This window comes from Anser anser (assembly GCF_964211835.1).
Source record: "Anser anser genome assembly, chromosome: 24".
Classification (NCBI taxonomy): Eukaryota; Metazoa; Chordata; class Aves; order Anseriformes; family Anatidae; genus Anser; species Anser anser.
In genome coordinates, this window is record NC_139745.1 from 1,833,263 (window position 1) to 1,854,051 (window position 20,789).

At 47.5% G+C, this 20,789-nt stretch overlaps 1 protein-coding gene across 14 annotated transcripts in view; it reads right to left on the minus strand.

Moving 5' to 3' along the window:
• Positions 1-20,789, minus strand: part of HIVEP3 (HIVEP zinc finger 3) — a 303,544-nt gene that overhangs the window by 69,760 nt on the left and 212,995 nt on the right. For all 14 annotated transcript variants that reach the window (XM_083810197.1, XM_083810207.1, XM_083810205.1 and 11 more), the window contains one exon: positions 3,935-3,999. The gene's annotated coding sequence lies outside the window, so the exon portion shown is untranslated. The remainder of the gene's footprint in view (positions 1-3,934; positions 4,000-20,789) is intronic.

A 20,789-nucleotide genomic window follows, 5' to 3' on the forward strand; every position in this document is an offset into this window, starting at 1 on the left:
GACGGTGCTTTTTAAGTGAAACAAATTGGTACGTATAATTTATAATGAGACAGAAGAAAAGCGTCTTCCTTATGAAACTATTTTCTGCCATAGGGCATAGTGCACTGCAATGACAGAATGGCATTGGTTTAATGGGAACTTGCTCAAAGCCCTGATGCTTTAATCCTGCCCCATGCAGGGGGAGGGTGCATGGATGGGGCTGAAGGGTAAACCACAGAAAACAGGGAGGCACGCGGGATTTAACCCCACCTTCCTGAGATTTTAGCTGCACAATAGCCCAGCTTCATTCAAGGGTGTAACAGTGAAAAGCCAGCAGAAGAGGTCAATTGTGTTCAATACAAAGTCCTCTGAGGACTACTCACTCTTTATTCGGTCCTACAACCCTGGGGATGCTCCACATTCAATGAGAATGAAGGGATGTGGAGTGTAAGGTAATTTAATTTAGCAGAGTCTAAAGATATGGTAGCACCATGCGACACACCATGACCAACTAGACTTTACAGGATTGGTTAAGAACTGCCTATTCCTTGGACGGGATTGATTTCATCTAACCTTAGATGGCCAGAAGCTAGGGTTCAAGTCGTCGGACTCCCTGTACTGTCACTGAGAGGTGCAGGTGCCAGTGAGGGACCCCATGGAGAAAGTGCAACCCCCATCAAGGTCTCAGCTCAGTGAGACTGACTGCCCTGAGATGTCATCTCTTATTGACTGAAGTAGTGGTTTACTTGGACTGCTGTAACACCCACATCTTAGGTGCATGCACGGAAAAATCAGTCCTATCTTAATGCTTTGTCTTCCTTTTTCTGATCCCCTCCAGCATGAACTTTGCACGTTCCCAGGTCCTGCACTTGCTCCGACTTGCTAAGAAAGGCGTCTCATGTTTATGGGCTCATTGCTATGAAGAGTAATTAATTACATTTTAAAACCCCTTTTTGAAGAGTGTTGGCTCCTCCACGCTGACCAACACCAAGCGTGGTCTGGGCTAGACTTAGAGCACTGTATTTACAGCACAGGACTTACTTAAGATCAAAGACAGTTGTGAAGCTGATTTATCATGTTGATTTTTGCCCAAGATGCTGTTCTTTGCCCCACTCGTGACGCACAGAGCACATTAGCTTGGTAAAAGAGGATTTAAGATGAGACTTTTTCAGCAAGCGCAAATTGAACACTGCCTCCCACAAGCTCAAACACTCACATTTACGAACTGCCAACTAAAGAACGCCTAAAAAACATGTTAATACCCTGTTTTCTCCTATAGACTCCATATCCACTCCTAAATGTAAAATAATTGTTTGTGAAGAAGCTTTCTGAGATGATTCAATACCATCCCAAATGTTCAGACCATCGTCAGCCTCCTCTGATGAACACATGGGCTGCAGCTGATTTTGTCAGGAACTCTGCACAGAAGTTAACATTTAAACAATCGGTCAACAAACAAGCACACCTGCTGCCTACAGCAGCGAGCACAACCATTCTGGGGCAATTCAGGCTACTTTCTACATATTTTTTCCATTACTGGAAATGGCCTCTGGAATGACAATGGCAAAAGATGATTCTCCTAGCTGGACACCGTTTTCCGGACAGATACCTCTCCAAGGAAAATTCAACAGTACTAAGTAAAGCAGCAGAGAAACATGAAGTGCACCCAGCTGAAAACTGTAGGAGGGTTTCTCCCCAGAAAACCTGGAGGCATGCTGGAGCAAGGGAACGAGAGCTTCTAAAGGGCAGGTTGTAGATGCCTACCCTTGCTCTGCCCCAGCTCAGATACAACCTGGAGAAGCTAAAGAGGATCACTGCATAGACAAAAAAAATCTGTTCTTATTTTATTTTCTATTTTCTTTTCAGTTTCTCTTCTCCTTCTCTCAGTCAAAATCTATCTTCAAACTTCAGCCTCTTTATTTTCATTATACTTTCCTAATTCTCCCATTTTTTCTCAGAAAAGGCGCATCTTTTGCTTTTACTTTCATCTCCGCCTCCTCATGACCTGAGTAGTCTCTTCTCTCTGTCATGTGTTATGCTTCCACTATTTTTGCTTATCGGTGCTGACTTTCATTTAGCTTGTGTTCTGCACTGCCTTCTCTGTAGATCAGTACAACAGCAGCTAACGCACAGCAAGGCAGTGCATGCACTGGCACAACGTCAACAAATCCTTAAGAACCAAGTCACATGGATTTTATGGCACATGGTTTCCAGCTGCTAACTTTGCAGATCTCTGGCCAAATCCAAAGTACAGGCACTAAAATGGGGGATTCCAGCTATTATTTCATTCAAACACCATTTCTTAAGGTTTTACTTGAAGTGCAATGGAGCGAACATGAACAGAAATGCCTGTTTCGTTTGCAATCGACAGAAACAAAGACTGGCACCCTGATGAAGCAAATCAGTGACAAAATTCCCTCTAGTTTGAATTGGATCAGAGTTTCACCCTAAAGCTTGAGATAAAATGCTTATAAATGCTATTTTAGACAGTCTTGTTGGTATTTTGAGCTACTTTATCAAGGCTGAAATTAATTCCTGTAAAGATGTCCGGGCACACTCTCTCTCCAGATCCTAAACAAATCCTGAAGTTCTCCTAAGGGGTTTGAGGAAGAGTCAACCGGTGTCAAGCCGTACACGGACCCCATGTCCTGGGACTATCACCACATCTACACACACCAAACAAGCTCTCTGCCGATGGATTTGGGGTTGGAACCCAGAAGCTGGAAGAGAAATGCTGCAGGCTGCACCTGGCACCTGAGCTCCAGGTGGGAACGTCACTGACAAGACATTTGAAGGAATCCTTCGTCTGTGTTGTGGCTGGCCTCCAGAATTCATTCCTTCCAAATGAGAAATGGAAAACTGCAGTGCTTGGCTTTATGTTGCTTGCCTCTTGTTTCCAGCACGCTGAAACGTTTCATTACAGTGGTTCCTTAAAACCCTTTTGGTGGCAAAACTCTGCTGTTTGCAGTACTCAAGCAGATGGAAGGATTTTCTCTGTTGTTTGGTCCTGTCTCAGCCAGATTGAGATCCAATGCGCTTAGTGGGAAGCTCTTCCAACAGAAACCCTGCCTTTCTGTTACATTCCAACCATAACAGGCAACGTTTTCTTCTATACATTGAATTTTAGCCTGTTTTTAAGGATGCCAGGCTTATGTCAGAATAGCTGCTGTACTACTGGAAAATCTGCCTGGTCATTCTCTTTGTGATAACTTTTAAGTCATTTGGCCCATTTCCAAATTTAAACAACAGTTACCATATCTGACGTACGTTAAGTATATTTAGAATGTTACAAGTCTTGTGAAAATGAGTGGACTAAGCAAAATACAAGGTCCTATTTCTGCTCTGACAAGGGAACGGTACAGCTCCCTTCTTACTGGTAACCACTAAGATGTCGTGTCTGTGGAAAAAAAAAAAAGCTACATTTAGCGTTTACCCATTTTTTACTATAGATGAATCACTCTGGAGAGACTCAGCTGAGGGAAACCAAATCCCCTTTTTTCAGTAGCTCATGGAGTTCCTCAGTTCTTACAGAACCCTGCAAGGTAATGCCTTATAAAAGCAGGTAAGGTTATGGGCAAGCCAGAGGGCAGTGGGGCAATTCTGCTGCCTGGAGATCATGGTCTTCACGATGAAATCTCAGCTGCAGCTTTGGATGTTGGGCAGATGCTGCCTTAGATTTTTGGTTATTTACAACAGAGAGAGATTCACAATGCAAACAGTGGGCAGCACTAGCAGATCTCCTGTCATTGCTTCTTGTAACTACTCTCAATACTATAAAATGCTGCTGCAGCATTGGCAGGACTTGCCAGGCAAAAGTTTCTCTTATATACCAAGGAGAGAGCAAAGGAAACCAGCCAAACAGCAAAACAACTTGTGTTTCCAGGCTGAGTCCACTGCAAAGGGCAGTGCACACATCCAGGATAATTCACTAGGGAAAAAAACAGAGATTACTTACAGTGGACTTGATAGCCTGTAATTCTGATGATGTCTCTCTCTCGTTTGCCCACGATTTAACTCAGTCTGTAAAAGAAACAGCACGTTGGAATCACAATGCTCGTATACTAAAATGCCATCTCAGCAGTGAGCACACGGGACTTACATCAGGTGCCCTGATGGGGAGGATTGCTTGGTAACCGGAACAGTACACAAACTCAGCCCCAACAGCTGGAGAAGCCCTCGGTGGCTGCGCTCACCTTCAGCAAGTTCGCCCCAGAGGAAGGCGAGGTGCACGGCGGCAGAAAGCACATCGCTGCGGGGTACTCCTCCTGCAGACTGTGTGCTCACGGTCTGAGTACAGACCCCGCTCTGAGTATACTTTACATGCAAGGAAAAGGACTTTTCCTTCACAGACATGCATCTCAATTCAAAGGAAGAACGTGTGGTTCCTCCGAGTCGATGTCGCCAAATCCTGGGTTCAGCAGCGCTACACAACCTGCTCTGCAGCACAAGGGCTCCGACTGCCACCCCGGCTCGGCTTGCACAGTAGCAGCGGGGGGACAGACAAAACTAAACCGGACTCTTCCTCATCTACATGGTCAAAGCAGTTCTGAAATGCTGAAGGAACAATGGGTAGTAACAAATTTGGGTTACTAAAGCAATTCCAGAACACAACTCTGATTGCACAGAAACCCCGGTTAAGATTTTCATAAGCAGTTTGAGATCTCTTAAGCTTAGCCACAAATTTATAAAAGCTTCAGGGGGCTTTATGTTCAGAGACAGCATCTCCGTCCACAACTGGCTGCTGCAGCACACCCTTTATGGTTTGTATTCCCCTAGGTCAAACATTCCCAAAGTTTTAAATGAGCTTCACTCCTGGCACATCCTCCAACCTGCCTTCAGCCCCAGTTTGCTGCCGTCTTGCCTTTTTATGATGCTATGTCCATCTCTGGATTGTGCCTTCCTTATACCTCTGGCTTCCCGCTACCACAGACCTGACCATGCTATTCACGTCTCTATGTGGGGCTGCTGTTCACAGACCCATCCTCTTCCTTGCCCTGAAAATGTGGCACTGCTGCTGCACTCCTACCCAGGCCCTGCTGCCCCCTCCTCATGCCAGCACCAGCTCCGTAATGTCACAGAGGGAAGCCTAAGTTCCCATCCTGGCTACGACATGCCACCTTACCAGCCCTCTTCTCCACACTGCGGAACCCCTGGCCTTCTGAAAGTGCCCATACGATCCAGGCAGATGGGGTCATGCAAACATCTAGATGAGGATAAGTTTGGAAAGAAAGCACTTAGGCAAGCAGCCTCCTCTCCCCTGAGGAGCGTGCCCAACCACAACCATGAGAAAAGGGTCACTTTTCACCACTCAGTTTTGCATCCTAGTTTTACCATCCCGACTCCCAGAAGGTGTATGTTCAGGAAGAGTGAAGCAGCGGATGGGTGGCACTGCAGTGTCCGAACACATCCCTGTCTCCTCCCAGATCCCACGTCCAAAGTGGAAACCAGTTTGATGTAGTGTCCTAAACTCCACGTGAACCCTGCAGCCACCACAAACCATGGCGCAATGAGCACTCACTTGGCTGGGAGAGGGCTGAAATTCCACCTCCGTGGGGCTTTGCATCCTCAAATCCAACCATGTCTCAGACCACAACTCAAACCACTTAAATAGCATTGGTATCTGAAATCAGCTGGTGCTCCCATGCCGTGTTACGAACACAGCATCCACCAGAGGAGAGGTGCCCCCTGAACCACCAAGAAGCACTCAGCCATACGGTGATAATCTGTAAGAGTCAATTCTCTTGCCCCTTAGGGACTTGGAGCCCAAGTCCCATGTCAGCCCCATCACCCACATGGAATATTTCTTCTTTAGAGCACGGCAGTCATGAGTCAAAGACAGAGGAGAAACAAATGGGACCTTCACCCTACAGCTCTGTGTGACGGTGAAGAGAAGAACAAGCCTTGGGTCCTGCTCCCACCTTCAGACAAGTGCTCAGAGATGTGCTTTATGGTTGAAGAGCCACAAGTTGGACAGACTCAGTGCTGAACTCCACGCACCGAGACAGCAAAGTCACACAGATATTGCTCGCTTATAACCAGGACGGATGAGCTGTTTGCATCCTGCAATCAGCTACATCCACAAGCCACAGTTCATCTACCTGTGAGTCCCAATGGTGCACTTGGGGCCACAGATCACAGAAAAGAAATGCTGCCACAAGCAGCTGACACACTACAAGAAGAAAGAGGGGACACACTCGCTCAGAAGCAAGCAAAGTAGGGCAGACGCACGTAGGTGCTGCTGCAGAAAGACACGGACAGCAGTTAACGGGTTAATGCTGGTGGGCCCTGCAGAAGCTCCTAACGTCCCCTGCCAATCTCGTGGACATACAGCTTGTGTACGTCCACGGTGCCTGCTGTGGACAGAGTCCTCAGGACACCCCCTGATGTCTTAACGGGAAAGAAATTCCCCAAACCGCTGCCAGCAATGGCATCGTGCCAACGATGAGAGCAATTTCCAGGCTGAAGGGGGTGAGAAGCTCTGGGGATCTTTAATCTGCCTCTCCTCTTCCTCAGGGGGCTGGAGCACGCGACGCTTTTCTCCCATCTCCAACATCTGCTTTTGCTGCAGAAAGGAGGACGCCGCTCTGGTGCCTGCTGCAGCGAGGAGCTGAGGCTCCTCCAAGCAGGTATGCAGCCCATAGAAATAGCGACAGAAAGAAAAAACACATCCATACATCCTCTGCTGCTCAGAGCAACACTGACCGCTCCCTTTGCGCTCCTTGGGGATAAAACGAGGGTGTCCACGTGAAGTGGGAACGTTGCTCAGGGGGCTGGTCTCCGTCCTCAGCCCCCTCCCCTTTAACCCTGCCGCTGGATGATTTCTGGGTTTGCCACCTCATTCTTACCCAGCCTTGCCCCAGCAGCAGCTTTATGTATTAAAGCTACAGCCTCGACCAGCCACCGACGGGATTCTGGTAGAACCACGTGCCTGGTTTTTAAACTGGTTTCACAGGCACAGCATCTGCCGAGCTGCTGAGGGGAGAAGGCAATCCAGCGCTCAACTCACGTGATTCGGGTTCAATTCCCACTTCAGTTGCACGTTTCCTGTGCGAAACCAGGCAAGTCATATCAGCGGAGGCCTGCGCTAGTCCGCGCTTCTAAAACAGGGATACTTCCCCATTTCACAGACGTGTTGTGAGTCATCCATTCATGTCCGCGAGGCCCTCGGATACTACGGGAAGGGAGAGACCCACGGAGATAAACTATCCAGATAACTAGAAACAGACGGGAAGACATCCAGGAGACTTTCTCTGCTCGTTAACAAGTCGAGGATCAAATGCCGTGTTGGTTCACTTTCGCTTATAATCCCCGTGCTTTCAGCAATTCCCCTTCTCGCCAAGCCAGGCAGCCAAGGGCACCGGCACCTGCACTGCAAATTACCCCATTTTGCCAGCAAGGCATGTACAAATGGTTAATTTATTTTCATAACTTAAAACAGCTTTTTTTTTTTTTTTCCCAGAAAAACATTAGTAATTATTGCAAAATCTGCATATTTTTAGAGCTAAATATTCCAAGAAACAGCACCACTGAGATTAGAAGAAATAAAAGCAGCAAGCCCCATGCAGCCTGGTGAGAACCACCACCAGAAGATGGCCATGGAGGGGGGCTTCCTTCCCCACGAACCCAGGTATGGGAAACACCAGCCGAGAGCTCCCTTTCTCCCGGTCACACTCACGAAATGCAGAAGACAAGACAGTTTTTGCCCTACCTTAAAGGCCAGCACTCAGCCCTGCCCCATCCAGCACCAGCCTTCGGTACAGCTTTAAGGCAGACCTAGCACTTGCACACAGCCTCGTGCGCTGCCTGGACCAGCTCAAGGCTGCTCCGTTGCACCATAGACAAACACACGCTTGGGAGCAGGAGATTTCGGTAATGTCATTTCCATCATTAAGAACAACTGGGATTTGAAGTTGGGTTTCTGCAGACAGGAAAGTAATGCCAATACACCACTCATACTCCAGAAGGGTGTTTTTTTTTTTTTCATTCGTAATGCAGCTAATCCTGTTTTCTTGCATACAAAACTCAAGAAAACCCAGTTCTTTTGCAATTTTTAAGATGACCCTCAAGAGCCATTCAACGCTGGTGACGGTGAAGTGGGATTATGTGCATCACCGTCACGTCTCCTCCCGAGGACTGTAAAAATCTCTCCTGCTTTCACTTCTCACTCAGTCATTGGTGCAAAAAAGTCATTAGTGAACTAATATTTTGAAACTACTTCTGTGTAATGATTCTTTCAAAATTCATGTGAACTGAATGCTCCAAACCTGCCAAACCAAGAGTGGGAAGCCAGCTATTGGCAAGATGGTGATTCTTTCCAAGGTAATGTGTCTTGCATACAGCTAAAGCAGTAATTGCCTTTCTCCGATAATACGTTCCCCCTGCTGAGACTTATGGTTAAACTCATGTATTGAGAAACTTTCCAAAACGTTTCTACATAGTTTCAAACCACAGGAGTGGAAAAAAAAGAAAAGGACAACTACAGTTCAGATGGAGTTTACGATTTCTGCTCAATCTCATAATTGCAGGGTGAATCACTGGGGAACAAGGGTTTAGTCAATACCACAGCCCCTGGTCTCCTGGCCAGCAAGCTTTGTAGAGATCAGCTGAAAACGGTTTCCCTTGACCCTCCCCCCTGACTTATCGATGAACCTCACCTCAGACTGCCTTGCCTTTCTCCCATGGATGCACATATCCATGTCTGAACGGTCTTGTTGAGCACAAGAGTTGCTGCACGCTGCCTGCTCACTTCTTCATTTGCTTTGTGCAAAAGCCAACTGACCGGTGGATAATGGAGAGAGAAAGCAAAACCCAGATACATTGCTTGTCCCAGATTATTTCAGCATGTGAGAAGCAAAACATAGCTTCAGGATGGAGCTTGCACTTCTGCAGAGCGTGCACACAAAGCCTAGACACCCAAATACAGCAAGGTCCTCCCATGCCGCTGGTCCTTGAGGTCAGAATATTGACCCTGCCTTTGTCTATTTACTGGTGTAAGCGGTAGCCTCTGCTGGTCCAGAACTGGAGGGTGAAGTTTTGTATCTGCAGCTGGTCGCTGCCCGGCTCCCCCTGCCCCGAGGAGCCGATTCCTCACACTGCCTGGTGGGCTCAAGGGATGGGAAGGGGCAGAAGGAAGTGCACTACGGGAAACTGAACAAAGATTGAACAAAAAACTGAACACTAGTGGAGGTCAGGCTGCCAAAAGGTTAAGAAATCGAGAACAGGACCAGCCTCCAGCCACTGGACCCAGTGGTGACCCACAGCATGGGGCTCCAGCCTGTAAAGACCTGCGAGCAGCCCCCAGGACAGAGGGGGCCCAGACAGGCCCACTGCACCCTTGCAGTTGGTTTGCAGACCTGCAGCGAGGCAGATGGAGCCCATTTACAGCCCAGGTCACAAAGTTGCCTTTTTGCATGCGTAGGAGACTGGGCTCACTGCACACATCTTGTAAAGTCCTATGCAAATGCACGCTGGAGGCAGAGCGCATCTTCTGCATTTGAGAACCAAAGTTAATATTGCAGTAACATAGCAGTGATTTTAGCAGTCAGCGCAAAAAAATAAAAAATAAAAAATGGACCCCATATCAACTACTAAAATTGAAACAAGCTCGTCCCAACAGTTTTTATATTTCTTTTTACCCTGCAATGACACAAAGGGAGTCCTGGCTCCTGCTCACACATCTGGGCAGTGCAGTGCATAAAGGACTGGAATCAGCACCTCTTCTCTCATTGATTTCGAGAGAACAATTAATGAAGTAATGGACTACCCAGCAGGCAAGCCTGCAGCTATGTAAATTAGCTGGTCAGTTAATCACTATGTAAAACAGAGGCTTACAGTACAGAGTGACACAAAAGAGGCAGCAGCAGCAAGGAAGTCATGACTGTGTAATAATAAGACTAATTCCTATTCCTTGCAGAATATTCCCCAGCGTTTTAAATGCACAGATTTTTGCCACCCATGGTTTAGACCCCATGCCAGACTACGTAACTCATATACAGCTCTGCTTCATAAAGATACAGAGAAAGCTCTGCAGAGAAAACTCTGTGAAAAGGTTGCAAATGTGCTCTTTTCAGATTGGAGCTAGTAATAAACTGTTCAGCCTTGCACAGCTCTCCACAGCAGGGGTAACACCAGCCAGAAGCCTGCATGTCCCAGCTTCTTGCATGATGCTCACCAGCTGAATTAATATAACTAATTTCCTTTCCAGTTTATTTTGCAGATCGTGGGCTTCCTGAGAGTAGTGTTCCCCTCAGGCTTCATTAAAGAAGAGAAAAAAGAAAAAAGGAAAAAAAAAAAAAGCAACAAGTGTCATGGGCTTGTTAGCTGTATCGTTTAACTCAGCCTTTGGTTTTCTGGCAGTTGGTTACTGCAGGAGTTGAAGCCATTCCACAACAGGGAAAATGAGGAATCTTGGCAAAACTATGAGAGTGGGCTGCTTGTGGCTGATTGCAGAAGCAACCAGAAATGAAGGACTGCAGGGGTGATGGAGCAGCAAGGCGCTGCCTTGACCAGGAGAGAGCGGGGCCACGTGCCATCCTGCAGCCACGGTCCGGAGTTTGCCCTAAGGATGTCCTTGCAGGACACAGATGGGTCAGTGATGCTACCTCCGGGGCACAGCAGGTTTGTAGGGCCAAACAAAAACAGAGGAGTTTAAAGACGATGCAAATAATAAAAAGAAACTTTTAGCATTCAGATTTCATCCCTGCTCCTTGATAATTTTACTCTCTAAGCTATTACACAAACTGTTTTTTTGTCTCATTAACAATAAAACAGAAGCAATTAAGCAAAATGCAATAAAACTTCAGCAAAATAAAATTAAAACAGCCTTCAAGATTATTGTATAACCTCGCTAAAATGACAAAGTCATCTTTCAAGCTGACATCACAAAATGCTTCCAAGTTTGCTTTGAATACACACACAAGGGAAAGAAATGTTACCAAAAAAAAAAAAAAGTCTCTATGCAAATGGCATCTCTCACTGCGAGGGGAGGTTGCTGGTGGCTGTGAGTTGCATTATTGCTTATCCCTGTGCCGAATTACACTATGCCAAGCCCACAATAAGGCTCCCTCTCTTTGCACAGGCATAGCTGACTATGCAAAACGAGCCAGCGAAACATCCGCTCCTGGATACATTTGCACCTCTGTGTGCATCTACATACACCTCAAACTAGGCAACAGCGCACAGCTCAAGCAAGTCATTGCTTTAATTGACAAAATCAGCAACAACTGCAGAGGTTTCACGGTTTTTGGTTCACTGTTCTTTCAGTGCTGCCACATACACACACCCAAACCGATGCCCTTTTTGCCACTGACCTATTTTGCGTTTTTCCCTAGTGAATTCAGTTGTGCAAGATTAAACAGGAGTCTCAATTTATCGCCCCCTGGACACCTATCAGGTCTGAAAAGCTGCGTATTCTCCTTCCAGCTGCATGTTCATGGCATAGCAAGACCGGGCTGCAAAAAGCGCCGTGTAGATGCTCTGTGCCCCAGCCTCCTGCCTGCAAGGCGAGCAGCTCGGGGGTTGCAACAACAAACCCAGATCTAACAACTGGAGACAGCGGGGCGGTGTCCCTGGGGACCCAGGCATCCACCCATCCTCGCCCTCACTGTGCACGCACTTCCAGGGCCCTGCGGGCAGATGGACACGATTGCACGGGTTGCTGTTTGCATTTGAAGGTGCTCTGAGTGCTTCTGGCCTGGGCAGCAAGGCAGCAGCGACTGAGCTGCAAGCAGGAGCAGCCCCTGCCCAAGCCGAGCTCTGCAGCTGGCAGATGCAGCAGCTCCCGTCCCTTCTGGGTGGCACGGGGGGACCTCTGCTATAATTCACCCACGGGTGGCAGGTTCCTTTCTGCAATATAATGCTAACAGCCCAGCTGTGATGTTCAGACTTTGTTTTGGCTAGCTCATATACAATTGTTTGTTTTGTGGAGAGGTTTTTTTTTTTCCTTTTAGTGTTTTCCGGTTTACACATAAAATCATTAAATATCTCTAAGTTTTTGTCATTTCCCTCTCCGAGAAAACAAAGCAAATTTACAGCATTTTAGCAAACTCTTGGAACACACAAAAGCCTGCATCCTTCCAGAGTTTAAGTGCCAGTCACTGGTAAAGGTGAGAGGCGTTTGAAAGGCAGCCAGGAAAATCTGGAGTATCACATTCGACATGCACAATGTTGAAATAAGCCAAAAGCATGCAGGCCACAATCTCCAGAGCTCCTCACAGAGACGACCGACTGCTCTGCTCGCCACAGCATTCCCCTACAGCTTCAGCAAAACTAACACATGCTCAGCAAAAAGTTTCCACCAAAAAAAAGTAAAAAAATTAAAAAAAAAAATAAAAAGTGTTGCACTCTCAGCTTCATTTTTTTTTTTTTTTTTTGCCTCATGCAAAAGAAGAAGATTTTGCTCATGCAAAGAAGAGAGGGATCAGGCTGATCAGGTACCACTGCCATGAGGGTTGCCATTGCTTTGGCTTTAGGAACATTGTGCTGACCCAGGACCAATGCTGAGCAGCTCGTTGCTGGCTTGGTCCCGCAGCCCTCCTGTGCTAAGCCATCAGCCCATGGGAGGGAGGGGAGCAGGGTGTGGGTCTGGCAAGTGGAAGGAAAGTCCTGAAAATTTCATCATACATGAGGAAAGCAGAAAGCAGCCACTTCTACCCAATTAACTGCGATATCGAGGCTTGTGGGAAGGGACCTCTCCGTCCTTAATTCCAACCCTCACTGCCAAAATAAAGAAACCACCCAAACACAGTAAAACAGTGCAAAAGAGAACAAACCTATCTCATCCCCTACCCCCCCGGGTACTCCAGCACAGCAGCCTGGCAGCTCCCTGGGCAAGAAAACTGACCTGTACCCTGTGGTCCCAAGGGAACTGGGTGTCCCCAGGCAGTGGCTTGGAGAGGTGGAAGCTGGCTTTGTGTGCTCCGGAGCTCTCAGGCCAGGTCCCCCCCAGCTGCGCTGAGCCCGTGCCACCAGGCAGCGATGCCACCCCGTGCCCCGGTGATGGGAAGCGGCCAGCAGTCGGCCAGGTCCCCTGGATGCTTGGCCCCAGCCAAGGTTGCGTGCTGCTGCCTCCAGCAAAAGGGTTGAGTTACAACCCCGTGCACGCAGAGTGCCGGGCAGAGCCAAAGGATTTCATCCGTACGCTGCAGGGTCCTCCTATCGCTTTCATAACTCTGGTAGGAGCTCCATCTGAGCTGACACGTTCCTCACGCCATCCAGAAGGCTGCCTCCATGCTACCCAGGACGAGCTACTCGGTCTGCAGTTCGCCAAGACTCAGACCCAGCGGAAAGCAGCGCTCTCCTCCACCCAGCAGAAAGTGAGCTCCTGTTTTCCCCTCGCCTCCCCAGAGCACAGCATGCCAGGCGGGCATTCCCTGCTGCCGTGAAACATGTGCATCGCTTCAGACTTCCCCAGGTCTCACTGGCTTCAGCAGGGCTGGAAGAAGTTGGTACCCTCGCTAGGAAGCCTGCGGGGAAACCCAGGCGGAGCACGTTCAGGCTGCCCTGCCCACCCGCGGCCCCAGGCTGGAGGTTGATGAAATCTTGTGATTGAAATCTAAGGACCGATCATTAAAGATCCCATAGGCCCTTCTGAGCAACCACAGCCTGCAGTTCCCACAGGCGGCTGGTTTGCCTTTCATCGCTGCCCTGCAATGCTGTGCAAGGTTGCTGCGTGCCCAGCTGCCTGCTCTCCATCCGCAATATTCCAGCGCTGGAAGCGATGCACTGAGCTAACCAACTTCCTAAGTGATCTGATATGCAGCAAGGATAGGAGATACTACAGAAATCCAAATGCATTATTAATTCTCTGAGTAAGGATGATGCACAAGCAGGATGCAGATGGAAGAATTACTGCCTCTGCACATAGCCCCTGGGCAAGAGAAATAAAATCAGGAGAGGGCCCTTCCAAAGTAGCATGTTCCTTTCTGGACACAGCATCAATACGCCATGCTGTATTATGCCAGTCTGTACGTTATTTAACCAAGCACAAAGCAGAGATGCTGAAAGATTTCTGTTTAAGAGGCAGTGGGGGGAAAAAACAAACAAAAAAAAGCCTGGAATTTCAGTGGAAATAATTGAACAAGGAAACTTCTCCCACTGATTCAGGACCAAAGACAATGGGGTTCTTCCTATCCCCAATGAAAAGAAGAAAATGGTCCTTTCATTCCCTACAGGCAAAAACAGAGCTTCAGATCCTATCACCAGGCTGGCAACCTCCTATTTACAGAAGCAGTCTTCACTCTTTAGGAACATACACTGAAATTCATTTATATTTTGTTGCAAAACAGAAATGGTGAAAAAAAACTAAAAATCCCTGTAACATACACAGAGCAAGTGCCTGCCTGTCCCTAACGCCACCCTCATCTCGAAAACCTGCCTTGATAAAGACTTCACTGTTTTCGTTAGGTGGCAGGGGAATTGGTGGAAGAGTCAGTTTAATTAATGAGCCTTTTCTCGAGATAAACGTTTTCTCAGACAGCGTGGAGCTGCTGCGATGCCCTGGGTTGGCAGCTCGGAAGATGGAAGCAGATCTCCCAGCGCACGCAGAACGAGCAGCAATAGCTGGTGCTGCTCGTGCAACTCCTCCTCCCCAGCTACATGCTCAAACCTCGCTCGGAAATAACGACATATAGACTGCAGCTGCCCTGCGCACACATCCATATATGCTTTAGCCATTCCAAATTACTTGCCGCGAGCGCAGGGGTGCGAAGACCCGTCACCGCTGGAAGACCCTGGTGTTCTGCACACCAACGGCATGGAGGTTCAGGGGGAAATGTCACGTTCCGGAGCTCTCACGCTGACAGCGAAGGCCAAGCCAAGTCACAAAAAGCAGAAATAATTTTGAATCAAGATATACATTTGTTTAACAGGAAAGGAAGAAAAAAGCATGACTGAGTTTGGAGGGAATGCTGTTAGCTTTGTAGGAAGAGAAGGATCAAGTCTGGACAGTGTTTGCTTCCTTGTCATCACAAGCTCCACGAAATTCCCTTGTATGCACAAACAGAAATACACCTTATACAAGTGAAACGAAGCGGCATTTAACGAGAATCAGAATGGGTTTGGGTTAATTTCCAGGTGATTGGCCTCCTATTAACAGATACGTCTTGTAGATGGATGCAAATATTTACACAGGGACCCCAGTGGCACTGTGTCCACCTATCCCTGTTTTTGCCTTGTAAACCTGTTCCTCAGGAGCCTCCAGCACCAACGCTCACTGTGGGAATGAGAAAACGCCCAGAGACGGATTTTCCACATTTCCACCACCCCAGACAGGATCTCCTCCACCCCACAGAGTCTCCATTCTTTCAGATCCTATCAGAATAAAATATCAATCAAAAATTCCCCATCCGCCCCGCAACTCCGAGCCAGGGCTGCAGCTAGACCCAGTATCCGCCCCGCATCCTCAGCTCCCGAAGGACTGCTGGGCTCGACCAGAGGGCTGAGGTGGGTTTGGAAGAGAAGCTACTCTCTGCCTTGGTGGGACAAATCGACTGAGCATACAGCGATGCCACGGGACGAACAACGGTCCTTAAGCAAAATGAAGACCTGGAGACTTCTACTTGTGTCATATAATGGGTATTCCTAGCTTTAAAAGCCAATTTTTAACATAGAATTGCGTCGCGGGTTCAAGAGGATCGATGGCAGTGTTAGAAAAACTGACCAAAAAGCCTGGCTCACTCGCTGTTTCCGTGCTCTGAGCCCTCAGGCTGCTTCAAATGACGGGACTTCCCTACACTTTCCCCAGCTCTGTCCCTGCAGAGGTTTAAGACGACGCTCCAGGAGCACGCCGCAGGAGGCAGCCGCGGGGCACGGTGCCATACGAGCCCACCACAGCATCTCCTCCAGCCTCTGTGTGCGCTGTGCGGACCCGGGGGGAAGCGTGAGCAGGAAAAGCCTCCCCAGCAGAATCTGCTCCAGCAGACGTCCAACCTCACCCTACTCCCAAGCAGACAGGCAAAAATTTCTGCTTTTTACATTAAAAGGAACGGATTTGATGCTACTTGTTTGGGGCCACCTGAACGTGCTGAAGGAAGGGCTAATGCATGAGATCTGTGTTTGCTGCATCCACCTGCTTATCTCTGTAAAGCGGTTAATTATAAATGCCTGGGTGTTTTCCTGAGTACACCTCGGTATTCAGGAGAAGAAACTCAATTTTTGTGAATTTTATTAGTATTTAACTGGCCACTGAAATCTGTCTCATGAAGGCAGCTGCAGGTGGAACCGGCGGGTTGAGAGGTGACAGTGAGAGTCACCATTTTTGTGGAAAGCAGCTGGAAAGTTTCATAACTTACCCCAAATCAAAGGGAAAGGGATGTTCTGCACAGTCTAGTTTTCCAGCGCCATTTCTATAGAACCTGTGTATCCTGCTACATCACCAGATCAACTATCCTAACATACCAGAGCCGTAAGCAAAATGACTTCTTCATGCAGACCAGGAGAATGAGAGCCCTTCAGTGACACAAAGCCCCACTTTCTAATCCTGACAGACTTTACGGAATTTGCTTTCAATAGCTAACGAATTAAGAATCAAGGTGTACGTTTATTACTATGCTTCTAATGAAATAAAGTGTGGCTTCTGTTTAATTAGAAATGAGCTCACACTGGTGGCCACAAACACCTTTAAAATATCTTTCAGCACTTCTCAGCTGAGCTTATCAGGGCTTGGAGCTGGAATGGCATTAAGGAAATGAAACAAAGGTCAAATATTACAGGTTTCAAGACAAATAAATATTTTCGAAGCTTGCTCCAACATCTCTAACAAAGAAGGTAGCTACATCCACGTGCACAGTCATCCAGGAAATCTGAGATGACATTCCTTCTGCTTAGCACAGGGCTCAGCAGAAACTACTTAGGCCTCAAAATGTTTATTTGATGATACTTTTAAAGGAATTGAAATGTCTTTGGCAAGCAAAAAATGTGCAAGGTATTTTATTAACAATTCCAACCTGTTTTTTTTTTTTTTTTTCCCAGCAGGTTACCTTTTTATAAGAAATTAAGACAACTGATCTTAAACCTGCAGAGATTGTAGATCCAGGAATTACCAGAGTGCCTCAGCTATTAATCCAAAAAGCCTTCTGCAATGTCAAGCTTCAGGAGGAAGAAATTCTCAAAAAAAAACTTACCTAAGATGAAATCTCTTACCAATTAAGCTGCTAAGAGATCACAAAAAGCCCTCATTATTTTAAAGTAAGCAAGAAATTCTCTGGTCAAAGATCATGATGAGCTACACATCTAAACTTTAGATCAAGTTGCTGCTTAAAAAAAAAAAAAAGCTTAGAAGCAAAGGCCATGACTGCTGGAAAATGGATCTTCAGGCGGTTTTCCTCTGTCCCCCCTGCTGTGCCATGTCCGCATGAGAAATACCAAGAGGAGCTGGTGCTGGGACTAACACCCCAGATGCTGTGATCCTCACACCTGGGCTTGTGATGGGCTCTCCCAGTATTGCCAAGAGCAGCAACAGCATCTTGCAAAATTTCACCTACAAAGCCCAGCACCAAACCTCTGATCAGCGACTCTGGGTTTCAAGGGCCCCTGGAAGCTAGCCACAGCTGCCTCCACCTGTCCATAAAGACAGCTTCGAGTATTCACAGCAAGTTGGTTTTGCTGGGCCCATGGACAGACGACCACCAATTAAAACTATCCCGTACAGAAGCACCGAGCGTTGCAACGAGACTTCTGTCTCTGCCTTCCCCTCGAAGCGCCAAACAACACAGACCAGGCAAGTCTGAAATTGCCTCCAGCCTCTTTAGGAAAGGTTTTTCTTTTTTTTTCTTGGAAAAAAAAAAAAAACACAACACTATTAAGAGGCCAGCATTCCTGCTTTATGCCTGAGCATTAGCAGGCAGCAAAGAATAGCTACAGGCCTTGACAGGAACGAAGCAGACCTTGGGTTGCTGGTGTAGGTCTGTTTTATGGCTGCTGTCTCTGCAGACGCTGCAACTGGCTTTAGGCAGCAGATAGCAGAGTCTTTTGTCTGCTCGGCAGCTGAACAGGACAGTTATGTCAGTACAAGTATAAAGCAGTGGGGGACAGGTTCAAAAGAAGGTGTTGGATGAGGTTTCTGCTTGCCCCCGCACAGACGGCTGCAGTCACATCTCATTAAGGAGATCTCCTGTTAACGTAACGAACAGCGAGGCCGGGTCTGGAGGAAGAGTTCACATCTTTAAATAGACGGAGTGACACTGTCGGAAACACCCAGCCGAGCCTGCAGCTACAACAGCCCCGCTGCAGGTCGATAACGCGACAACTTTTGCAAGAGCGACTCGTAGAAAGAAACGAGCAGCTCTTGCACCGCTGGGGTGGGAAAATGAGAAGCAGCAGGGGGAAAAAAAAAAAAAATGTCCCCCACAGCATGACAGAAGCAGGCAGGTGGCTACTAGACCTTCTCCTCTCGTCAGCTGCTTTCTGTGCTCAGCAGACCGCTGTGTGAGACGGGACCTCCTCGCCGCGAGCTTCCTTTCGCCTGCAGCGGCAGCTCCGGGCCCGCGGGGCGTGCCGCGCGGCAGGATGTGGTACCAGCACCCCAAGGGCTCGGAAACCCTGCAGAAAGGCTTGCTTAGATTTCCCCCGGCACCTCCTCGTTGGCCACAAGCCACCCAGGGGGTTTGCTCCTCTGCTTCCCGGTGGCAGCTATCAAAGAGGAGCTCGATGCGCCCGTCGCCCAAGACGGTGCCGGTCCATCGTGCAGGGCTGTGGGCCAGAAGGTGGTGCTGCAAGAATGGTGTAAACCCAACGGCCTACCCCAAGCTGGGGTGGAAGGTGCTGAATCACCCGTCGGGCTTGATGGAGCCCCGCCGCCCACCAGACCTGCTCACCTGAAACCAACAGGGTCCAAAGATGAAGGAGCCCAAGCAATTCATTTGCCATCTGGGTAGGAGCCCTCTTCTGAGGAATCCGAAGTTACGACCTTGGTTCTCTGCCTTGCAAAATTTTCCCCTTTGAGTTTTTTTTTTTTTTTTCCTGTTGTTCATTCATGAGCATCAAGACCGTGGGGGAGGACAGCCATAAATATGGCCCTGCTTTCGTTACTGGGAGAGGATGCTTGGGCAGACAAGTAGCAATCTGACTGCGCTGCTGACAAGAGAGAAGCTTTTTTTTTTTTTTTTTCCTTCTTGAAAGTCAGTTTGGAAGATACTTTTGCTGTAGGAAGGAGCAGTAAAGAGTTATTGTTACAACCAAACCTGAAGTTTAAGAAGAGGGCTCCAGGGGAGAAAAACAAAAATATTTTTTAAAAAGCCATCCAAGAAAGAGGGACATTCGTAACTAGATAGAGAAAACACAGAATTTTAAGAAAATGATTGTATCACAGTCAAGGCCCTTAATGTTTTTGGAACAAGCATTTCCAGAAAGATTAAAAAAAGGTTGATTTTCAAAATGTGATGCTGTGATCTCACATAGTATTCAGAGATCCCCAAATATTAATACCAGAAGACAGCAAGAAAAATTATTAAGTCTAAACTCCTGCCTAACACAAGCCAGAGAATCTCTCTGACATTTCTGCATCAAATTTATTATTTTTCTTTGAGCTTCAATATCTCTTACAAAAAAGCAGAAACAGTCTTGGTCTAAAGACTACCAATGATTGTAGATGAAGCTGTTCTCAGTTAAGATGTTCCAGTGACCGATTACTTCTCTGCTAAGATTCTGTTCCTTTTTTCTAGTCTTACTTTGTCTAGCTTCATTGCCCGAAGACCGCATCGATTAAATAGATTTTTTTCTGCTGGTTTTGCTCTTTGGTGAGAAATACCCTGACTATCACAAGGCCAAGAACAGATTTTTGCAGGCCAGCTAAAACCAGCTGTGTATGTTGTAATTCCCCACCTACAATTACTATTTGATATCTATTTGGGGTAAGAGAAACATATTTTAAATTTTAGACCTTACGCAAACCAAAACATAGAGAATTCTTGGAAACATGCTTCTTTTCAATCAGCCTTCTATACATCGAACACAAACTTTCTAGCTGTAACTGGTTTTGTGGTCTGCAGAGGCTGACTGTGACACTGTGGAACAGCTTTTGATGAGCAGCAACGGTCAGGAGCCAGAAACCATAATAATTTTCTCTGGCCATTGAGACCTTATGGTATTGGAGGTCAAAGGGAAAAAGAGATTTCTATTCTTTGCAAACTAGCTGGCATTCCAGCACCCACAGCTTGCTCTCCGCCAGCAGCAAAATCCTCATTATTTTTTCTCTAGCACCAAGGTTTTAAAAATGTTATTCTTAAATACTGCAATCAAGCAACTGCGGGGCTTAATAATTGCAGAGCACAGAGTGCCCGAGACTCCAAATTGAACACGCTGCAGCCATCAGCCCCTGCAGTTCCCTCCCAGCTCCCCAGTGCACGGCTCAAGGGCTGGGTCCATGGGCTGTTGTTTTGAATGTTCCAGTTACTTACAGCAACGATAAATCTGCAGGGCTATTACAGCAATTCATAAAGTAATCCTAACAGGGAAGCACGTTCGGTAGCTGTTCCACCTGGCTGACAGATTGGGCAGAGCCGAGCTGCGCTCGTTGGTTTAGGAGGGACCCGGAGCAGGGTCAGGCTCTGAGACCAGCTCCGGAGCCGCTTCGCCCCGCGGCACGGAGGAACCAGTTTACTAGAAGACACTGTGTAAATATTTTGCTGAGCTGCAAAAGGAGGAAGCTTCCCCGGCCCTGGGCTGCCGTGTGTCACGATGAGTTCCCAGGCACAATGCTCAATGAAGGCTATTATACGGAAGGGTGTTTATTTCACATTGCAAAGCGGTTGCCAGAACACACAATCACGCGTCTTACCCAACGGCCCTGCGGGCTGCCACGGAGAACTCCTCTC